This window comes from Protopterus annectens, chromosome 7.part1 (genome assembly GCF_019279795.1).
Source record: "Protopterus annectens isolate FY-2018-M chromosome 7.part1, PAN1.0, whole genome shotgun sequence".
Lineage (NCBI taxonomy): Eukaryota > Metazoa > Chordata > Ceratodontiformes > Protopteridae > Protopterus > Protopterus annectens.
The window spans coordinates 221751737-221761381 of NC_056740.1; positions in this window are offsets into that span (position 1 = coordinate 221751737).

Sequence of the window (9645 nt, forward strand, 5' to 3'; positions counted from 1 at the left end):
TTTCAAAGCAATGAAAGCACTCCCTCTATTCCTGAGGATAGTGCCTATCATGTCTTTAGACCTACTGACAATTGTGGAGGAGTATCAGTTTTTGTCATGAATATCATCATCCCGTGACAGCTACCTCAAGATACCACATTTGAACTCCTAGATGTCCAAATCACCATAAATAAGACTAATTAACAGTTTACAACTAGCTATAGAATAAACTCTGTACCCTTTTTAGAGCATGTTAGCTATCAACACATCAGCTGAGATGCGCATATACACCTTTCTAGTGGGGGACTCCAACTATCCATGAATAAAATGATTGACTTACACTACCAATGGTCAGCATGCCCAACACTTCATTGACATTATAAATGCTAACCCTCTTTTACAGAAACTTGAACTAGTTCTCATAAATATGGCCATTTATTTCACATCTCTGTATGTATCACCTTGTCTTGTTAGAGCAAATTAGTGACTTTTTCTTTTAAAACTGGTGGCATTTCTGAAGTATCTCAGTGTTTAGGGACTTCACAAAAACAAACCTTCTGTTATTCATCACCTAAATGAATTCTCCTGTTCTCCTCCTTCTCCTATGATGGATCACATTGTTAAAGCTGTTGCCTCTGATTTCTACTCCCACTTAGATAGTTGTATTGATAAGGCAGTCACTATATGTACCAAATATATTGAGAAATTTAAAAACAAACCCCTGTGGTGGGATACCTGTATAAATAAATTACATAAAACGAGAATGTAATAGCTTAATGCTTATAGGAGGTCTCATTCTACCTACATTAAGAGCACACTTAAGCAAACTAATAAAGAGATTAAAGGAACCATTAGGAAGCTCAAAGCTGATGATGAACTTAAATAGCCTCTAAAACCAAAACTAACTACAAATCCTTGTTTAATCATCAGGAAATTTAGAAATAACACTAATATTAAACAGATTAGTGGTCTGCATTTGACAGAGTTGACAATGTATTTCAATTAACAATTTCAAAGGTTTGCTACCCCCCCCCCCCCACCACCACCACCACAAACGTATTTCATGGAGAGGAGAATAATTAAATAATAGGAAATGTCTCATCTACTATGGATCCAGCTTTGGTAAAACTTTGACTATGGACAGGATATACAACAAGTATATGGCCTTGGCTCTCATTTCTTCATGGGGTGTCAGATTTTGCCCTTTTTCTGCTGTAGTGTGTTCTAAAAGTTGGTATATATAATTAGCAGGGGTATGGGAGGTACAGGGGCTTTCTCCCCTGCATAAAAGATCATTTTTTTATGTTCTCCAGTAGTCTGTGTTTTGGGTTATGATCTTATAAGTTCAATATTTTGAAGTTTGGATATTTGTATTTTGATAAGTTGAACATGAAGCATATTTTATATATATATCTGGATACAAACAAATGTGCCATATGTGCTCACACACACACACACACACACACACACACACACACACACACACACACACACACACACACACACACACACACACACTCAGACAGATTACTTTTTCCTTTAAGGGCAGGGGAAAGTGTGCTGCTTATGCAACTAGTGTGTTTGGCTTGGGGAAAGTGGCAAAGTATGTTGTTTGTACAAATGGTTTGAGTTGAGGAAATAGAAATGCTTTAAGTATGGGACAATGGAATGTTTGCTGCCTGTGTAAATGGATTTTTTCATTTGTTTGACAGACTTAATTTTGCTTCTTGTACAAACAGTATGTTTGGTTTGACAGAAATAGTAATGAGTGCTGCTTATGCAAATGCTTATCTGCATCACAGCACATAGTTGTGATACAGCTGTTTCCTAGACAAAATGACTTGCAACCATATGGCTGAGACATGTCAAGTTTGATTCCAAGATTTTGATCACCTCCTTAAAACTGCATGCCGTTATCAGAGATCAACTGCTTAAAACTGCATGTCGTTATTAGAGCAGATGATTCTGTATATTTTTTTTCTTGTGGAATGCTCTCTGCTAGTGACAAAATGTCATAATCGTGGCCAGAATTAGACAATAAATGTGAAGATCTCATGACATGAGGGACCAAGTACTGCTGAGCATATATTATTTTCTGTGCCCCCAGTGAAGCACTTAGTGAAAGTAGGATGCTAGAAGGGAGAATGAGGCAGAGAGAGATCAGTATGTCTCTCCCCATAATTCTTAGCTGTGCATTGAAAATATCCTCGGGTAACAGAGACTTTAACAGGTAGCTCACACCTTTGATGCTGGAAGATCAGAAGACTTTGGGTTTTATTCCCACACCTGTCAGGTGGTGGGATTCTTTTTTCAATGTTCATGCTGCAGTAAAAGGGGTACTGCACTCCTCAAATGCCATCTTTCTAATTGGGCATTAAAGTATTCCAAGTGATTCATCAAATAACATACTCACCTTTGACATGGAAGGGTCAAAAGACTGTGGGTTCTATTCCCATTCCAGGTGCTATGTCTTCAAAGGTTATATAAAATATAAGGCATGGTATATATTATGCAATTGTAGAAGAATATGATCTGAAAGCTCTACATGCATGAGTTACCTGGAGGAGGAAAGGAAGGAAGTTTATGCATGCATTCATTGGTTAACTTGCAGATGTCTGCAAATGACAGTTTGTGCCACACATGGGGGTAGTGCAAGGGAAGCAGCACTGTAGATAGTATGAGTGCAGACCTAACAGGGTTGGCATGGGAGGGCACCATGGACTCCTTCACCTAGGGCTCCATTTCACCTAAGGCCAGCCCTGCTAGCAGCAACTGCTATTCAACAAACAGATCACTTTTCAGGACTGTATTTTTCACTTCAGGACTGTAGAGAATATGGCACTAATTGAATTTATACAGAAATCCACAAATGACAACAAAATTGAAGGGCTCAGATGCAATACAGAGAGAACATTTGATAAGGCCTTCTGTTCCTCCTTTTTCCCTTTCAAAAAAAATTGCCTGAATCTCCTTGGTTCTGACTGTGCTTCTCAAACATTTTGGAAATATAGAGTATATTTTGGAGCATTTGTTATAACTGTAATTGCCTTAATATTGCTACAACTCAAGTGCTCTAGGTTGCACTGCATCTGAAGTGTTTGTGTGTTTTAGCTGCTTTTCTGTATACATAGACTTCTCTGTATATGTAGATTAGCTACTTATTCTGCTGTGTTTCTGCCTCTTAAATCGTTTTTCAGTTGTGCACTTGCCTTGCTTCATTTAAAAAGTTTTAAATTGCTAATTTTGTAGAGCTTTAATTGCATTTACTGTTTAGGACTACCCACTCAAGTGTGTTAGCCTTTTCTGTGTTTATTTACTGTATTATTGCATTGTTTGGCATGTTTCAACAAAAAAAATACTATCTTGTTTGCTCGTTTCCCACATTTTCTAGCCAGTCCATATCCCAGGCTTTGCTTGTCTCAGGACTTTATTTTCTCGGTTCAGAGCTATCCAGACCTTGCTGTTGTAGTGGGAAGTCCTACTGCTTACCAGTGGGAGTGGTGAGCATTGTACTGCCTATCTAACACTAGAGGAGTGGTTTCCAGCTCTGAAATTGTAATTTTATTAGGCTTTTTGGGCTGATTTCTATCCCTTTCAACTTTCTGGCTTAAAAACGCGTGTGTTTGCACTTTTTTCACATCGTGCAGCACTGCGAGGCTACAGTTAAACTATTCCAAGTGCCAGAAAGTCTGCTCTTCAAATTTTCCCTTAGAACTAGCTGGTTACTCAGTAGTAGCACTAAAATTTTAACCCCTGTGACTAGCACTTGCTCTAGAACCTGCTGGAATGCACTAGGAAGCCTGAAACTGATTGCAAAGGTAAGGGAAAACAGCTCTTAAACTTCACAAGAAAGCACTAGGAAGCCTGAAACTGATACAAAGACTCAACTCTCCTTGTCAATAAGGAGAAATTAATCATAGGCACTAAACAGCCAATAATTGCAGAGTACCTTGCAAAGGTAAGAGAAAACAGCTCTTAAACTTTACAAAAAAGCACCTAAACAGGCATGTCCAAGGGTCAGCTTCCGGTGATTTCTCCTGTCCACCTGGTGAATCTGGGCATACTGGGGCAGTGCGGCAACTGCCTCATGTACACAGACAATCCTCTCCTCCTACCACCCAACACTACAAACTGCGAGAGATGCACTTACATAGCCAAACTGGAAGCTAAGCTCTCTCTGGCCAAGATTGTGCTAGACAGTCAAAAGGAGAAGATTAACACCTGCATTACACCTCAAGCAACTCATAGCACTTCAAAACTCACACCATCAACACCCACACATAGCAACACTAAACCCACATATGTGGAGGCCCTTAACATTAACCTGCCCAAGCAACAAGGACCTCCGAAGCTGAAACACAAACAAACACCAGTCACAACCAAAGTGACACATAGCTCAGAACACCAGTGTGCCACCCAACAACAGCCCCTAAGGCAAGACAATGTACCCAACACTTTAGTCATAGGTGACTCTATAGTCAGGCACACTGATGTCCCACTCACCAAGCTGAACAAGGAGAAAATTGCAGTCAGCTGCCTGTCGGGTGCCAGGATCCGCCACATAACGCATGCACTCAAGTCACTCCACATCAAGTACAAATACAACTTTGTCATTGTCCATGCTGGAGTGAATGACTTGAGACGTACCTCCATGGACTACATGAAAAGAGACGTGGAAGAGCTCTTAGATCATGTGACTAAGGCAGGTATGGCCCTAGCCCTGAGTAGCATCCTGCCTTTGTCCAGAATGATACCACAGTATAAGGACAAAATGATTGACTTCAACAATTGGCTAAGCTTCTGGTGTCATTCAAAGGGGATCCAGTATTTGTCTGCCTGGGAAGACATGATCAACAAACCATGATGCTTTGCCAGAGATGGTCTGCACCTGTCACCCCTGGGATTCAGGTTACGGTCTAAAGCTCTTGCCACCCCTATAGTGCCTTTTTTAGGCAAGGTTCAAAGGATAAAACCACCACCATAACAGATACAAGCATGCAAAATCTGAAGGTAATGCTACTCAATGCTAGAAGTCTAAACCTCAAAATGCACTCTCTCGAGGCACTCCTAAAAATGGAGAACATCGATATCTGTGCAGTAACTGAGACCTGGTTCAAGGCTCCAGAGAGCACCCCTGCAATACCAGGCTACAATTCTTGCCACACTTTTCGGCCACAAAACCAAGACCGAAACACTAAAGGTGGAGGAGTGTCCAAATTCACCAAGGATATTCACACCTCCAGGCTAGTTGCCCAACACAATGCATCTGAAATTCTCCAGGTGCAACTAACACTAGGTAAGACTGCAATCCAAATTGTAGCTTGCTACAGATCCCCCACCATGCCCCAAGATTCTCACTACACCTTTCTAAACAAACTGGAAAATATTAAGATGCAACCAAACACCCTAATACTGGGTGATTTCAACTACCCTGCCATTAATTGGGAAAACTACTCTGGTACCAACTCCTTTTCCCAATGGTTCATGGAATTCATAAATTCCAACGCCATGGATCAACTAATCCATTGTCCCACCAGGGGAGCCAATATCCTAGACCTAGTCATTACCAACATGGGAGATAGATGCTCCACACCAGTGGTCACCCCCTCATTGGTCAGGTCTGACCATAAGCAAATCACCTTTGGCATCCACATCCCACCCCCATCCCCCAGTAAGGAAACCTCCTTAAAAAACTTCTCCAAAGCCAACTTCATGCTACTGAAGTCAGAAGTGACAAACTTCACAACACACATGCAGATGGGATCTGGAAGTTCAACTGCAGAATCCTACACTAAGGCACTGTACGAGCACATCTACTCGTGCATGAATCGTGCCATCCCAAATAGAACCAAGATGCTCTTCTCCAAAAAAAAGGAAGCCAATTTGGTGGTCCCCTGCTATAAACAAACAATACAACAGAAGGAAGAAACTGTTGCAGAAAAGAGGAAAATCCCAGGATGCAAAAAACTCCCTCACCAGCCTCAGTAAGAAGCTGAGATCCCTCATAAAATCCTCAAAAGCTAGTTCCGAAAATAAAATTGTCAAAGATTCCAAAGACAACCACAAGGCATTCTATAGTTATGTCAAGAATCTAAATGGCAATGCTCAGATCTGCTCTGAGCTACAACAGAATGGCATTAAATATACTGATCCCAAGGATATTGCCAATATCCTGGCAGATTGATTTAGTGCCAACTTCACCCCTCTCACCCCCTAAAGGGCCCATCTCAATACCAAAAGATTGCCAAATTCCGATAATCACAGCCACACAGGTAGAAACTGCACTCTCCAAAGCTAAGAATGCAGCATCCATGGGACTAGATGACATCCCAGGCTGTGTACTACATGAACTACAAAATGAACTGGCACCTCACCTAAGTGTCATGTTTAATCATAGCCTCACCTCAGGCTTCGTGTCCACTGAATGGCACACAGCTACAGTTATCCCGCTCCACAAGGGAGGATCTGCCTTGGATCCCGGGAACTACTGTCCCATCAGTCTGACAAGCCTGATCTGCAAGGGCATGGAATGCATTATCATGGAACTTATAAACAAAGACATTGGCAACCTTCAAACACTGGACCCCACCCAGTTTGGGTTTGTGAAGGGCCGATCTTGTCTCCTGAATCTGATTAACTTCTTCGAATCAGTCTCCAGAGCTGTGGATGAGGGTAAGGCGGTCCACACAGCCTATCTGGACCTCACCAAGGCCTTCGACACCATCCCCCACTCTGGAATCATAGATAAACTTACTAAGCTGGGCATAAATCCCTATGTCACTCGATGATTTGCCAACTGGCTTACTAACAGAACCCAGACTGTAAAAGTAGCTGACTCCAAATCCAGCTCCAGACAAGTGACAAGTGGAGTACCTCAGGGTTCCGTCCTGGGACCACTCTTGTTTGGCATCTACTTCTCTGAAGTACAGGCCAACACTAAGGGACTCTGGCTAACAAAGTTTGCAGATGACTGCAAACTGGGAGCCATTATTGAATCCCCAAATGATGTGGATATTCTACAAAAAGGCCTTACAGAAACAGATGCCTGGTGCCAGAGCCATGGGCTCAAGCTTAATATGAAGAAATGTATAGTTATCCCTTTTGGAAAAAAACACGTACCCATGAATTACCACATAGGTGGCAGGACGCTAAACATCGAAAGTGTGATGAGAGACTTAGAGACACAGGTGGACAGTGGTCTCACTTTCAATAACCACATCGCCACAACAGTCAGGAAATCCTTCTATGTGGCACACCTCATCACTAAGGGCTTTTCATCCAGAAAAAAGGAGGTCATTGTCCCACTGTACTCATCCCTCATTAGACCCATTATAGAGTATAATGCCCCGTTTGGTATGTACCTCACAAGACATCTGCAACAGCTGGAAAGGTCACAGAAATACCTCACTAAAAGAATCACAGGCCTAAAGCAGATGCCATATGCTGACCATCTAAAAAAACTCCAGCTATACTCTGTGGCATATCGTCTACTCAGAGGCGATCTCTGCTTAACATACAAGGCCATGTCAAACCCTGAGCTGTTGGACATGCTTCAGTTAAAGAAATCCCAATCCCTCAGAGCCACACGTTCCAGGGATCTAAACCTTGTCATCACAATGAACAAAACATGATGGAGGGATAGGTTCCTGACTCAGAGACTCCCCATACTCTGGAATAGACTGCCCATACATGTCAAGCAGAGTGCCTCATTGGCCCTCCTCAAAAGGAACCTTGATGATTGGATGGGCGATAGGAAATTCACCCCAGGGATCATGTCAGTCACCCTGCTAGACACGGGCCCAGAGAAGTAAATATTGTGGGAAGAAATATCCAGGGAATTGGGAATTGTTATGGCTAGGCTTGCATAGGCCCTAGGGCCGATAGCCTAGTACCAACCTATGAACCTATAATAGTGGCTTTTGAGTAAACTGGACATTGCAAATACTGAATCCATGTTACAGAAAACAACACTGTAACTGATAAACAAGGTGTGAGCTCCTTTGCAAGGGAATTTGGCAAGAAATAAGAAAAAAAGTGTTGCCAGAATCTCAAAGAATTTTCAGATGTTGGAGGTGTGATGGGAAAGAAAGAAGTAACTGGGAATATAATTTACGGAAGTGTAATGAGCTGGCAAACTTTAAAAATTTCCTGCAGACTATTCTATCAGAAATACTGGGTGAATAAACTGATATAACTAAGGAAAGGATATCTTGAGCTTTGATACAAAATCAGAATTGCCCAGGCATAGTAAGGACTTCCTGAGTCTAATTATTGTGGCTGCCAAAAAATTACTAGAACATGGAAAACAAAGTATAAACCAACTGCATTAGAAGTGGTGAATATAGTAACAGAGATAAAACAAATGGAAATGGGATCTTTAGAATATGGTAGGAGCAAATTTCATAAAAAAATGGGAATTGTGGGAACAATACATGCAGAATAAAGTTTGGGAGGAGGAATGAAATTTACAAGAGGCAGAATTTGAATGAGCTATATAATGTTTGACAATGACTGGACAGATTATATGTGATGTATAATGTCTGCAACTATAAATATATGTCAATATGTTCTGTTTTCATTTATATAAACTTATGATTGTCTATGTCATAAGTGATAATTTAATAAAGATGTTTCCTTTTTTAAAAAATGAAGCTTCATATTTTCATGAAGTACTGTGAAAGGACAGTCATACTAAAATTTTGTCAAAATTATTTTTTACACACAAATTAGTAGTATAACATTGTTAAGAGTAAAAAAGATAATTTCTAAAATTTTCCATAGAACCAACAATAAGAAAGTAAATGGATTATTTACATTAATGCATTTCATAAAAATTATTAGTAGAAAACTAACATGTGGCTAATAATTGGAGCATACATTTATACATATAATACTTTAAATGTATCTTCTTCTTCTTTTGGCTTTTCCTGGTTAGGGGTTGCCACAGCGGATCACCTGTCTGCTCATGATTGGCAGTGGAGTTTTATGGTGTCGAGTTGCCAGCCCGATGCCCAACCTTCCACAGAAGGCACACACTCATGCCTAGGGCCAATTTAGAGTGTCCAATCCATCTACAGCATGTCTTTGGGATGAGGGAGGAAACCAGAGCACCCGGAGGAAACCCACTTGACCACAGGGAGGACATGCAGACTCGGCACAGAAGGCACCCCAGCCAAGGATCGAACCAGAGAACCGCATAATTATCCAAAAAAGATGAAAAGTTTATGACCTAAACAGAATGGAAGAGATAGCATGCTGATAAAAAAATGGACTTCTGATGAAATCTGAACAGGAAAATTTAAACAAATACAATAATATTAGTTAAAGTTATACTAAAATTTTGGAGGAATTAAATGCAGCAGAGAAACCCTGAGATTTAGAAGGAATCACAATGCGAATCGAGTACAAAGCACTGCAGCCAAAAGGGGCATTTTATGCAACTTCATAAAATACAGTCCAAAAACATGATTAGCCGCAATGCGGAAGACCCCATTATCTGCACATTTGTATGTTTCTGAATCGTCAATAATTACCATCAGTGCTAATCAGCAATTTCCTGTGGTAATTACCACTGGTGTCCCATGCATTGTTTTGACACAGGTGGCCACCTCATTCACTCTCCAACACATGCATTCAGACATAGACACAACACACACACACACACAC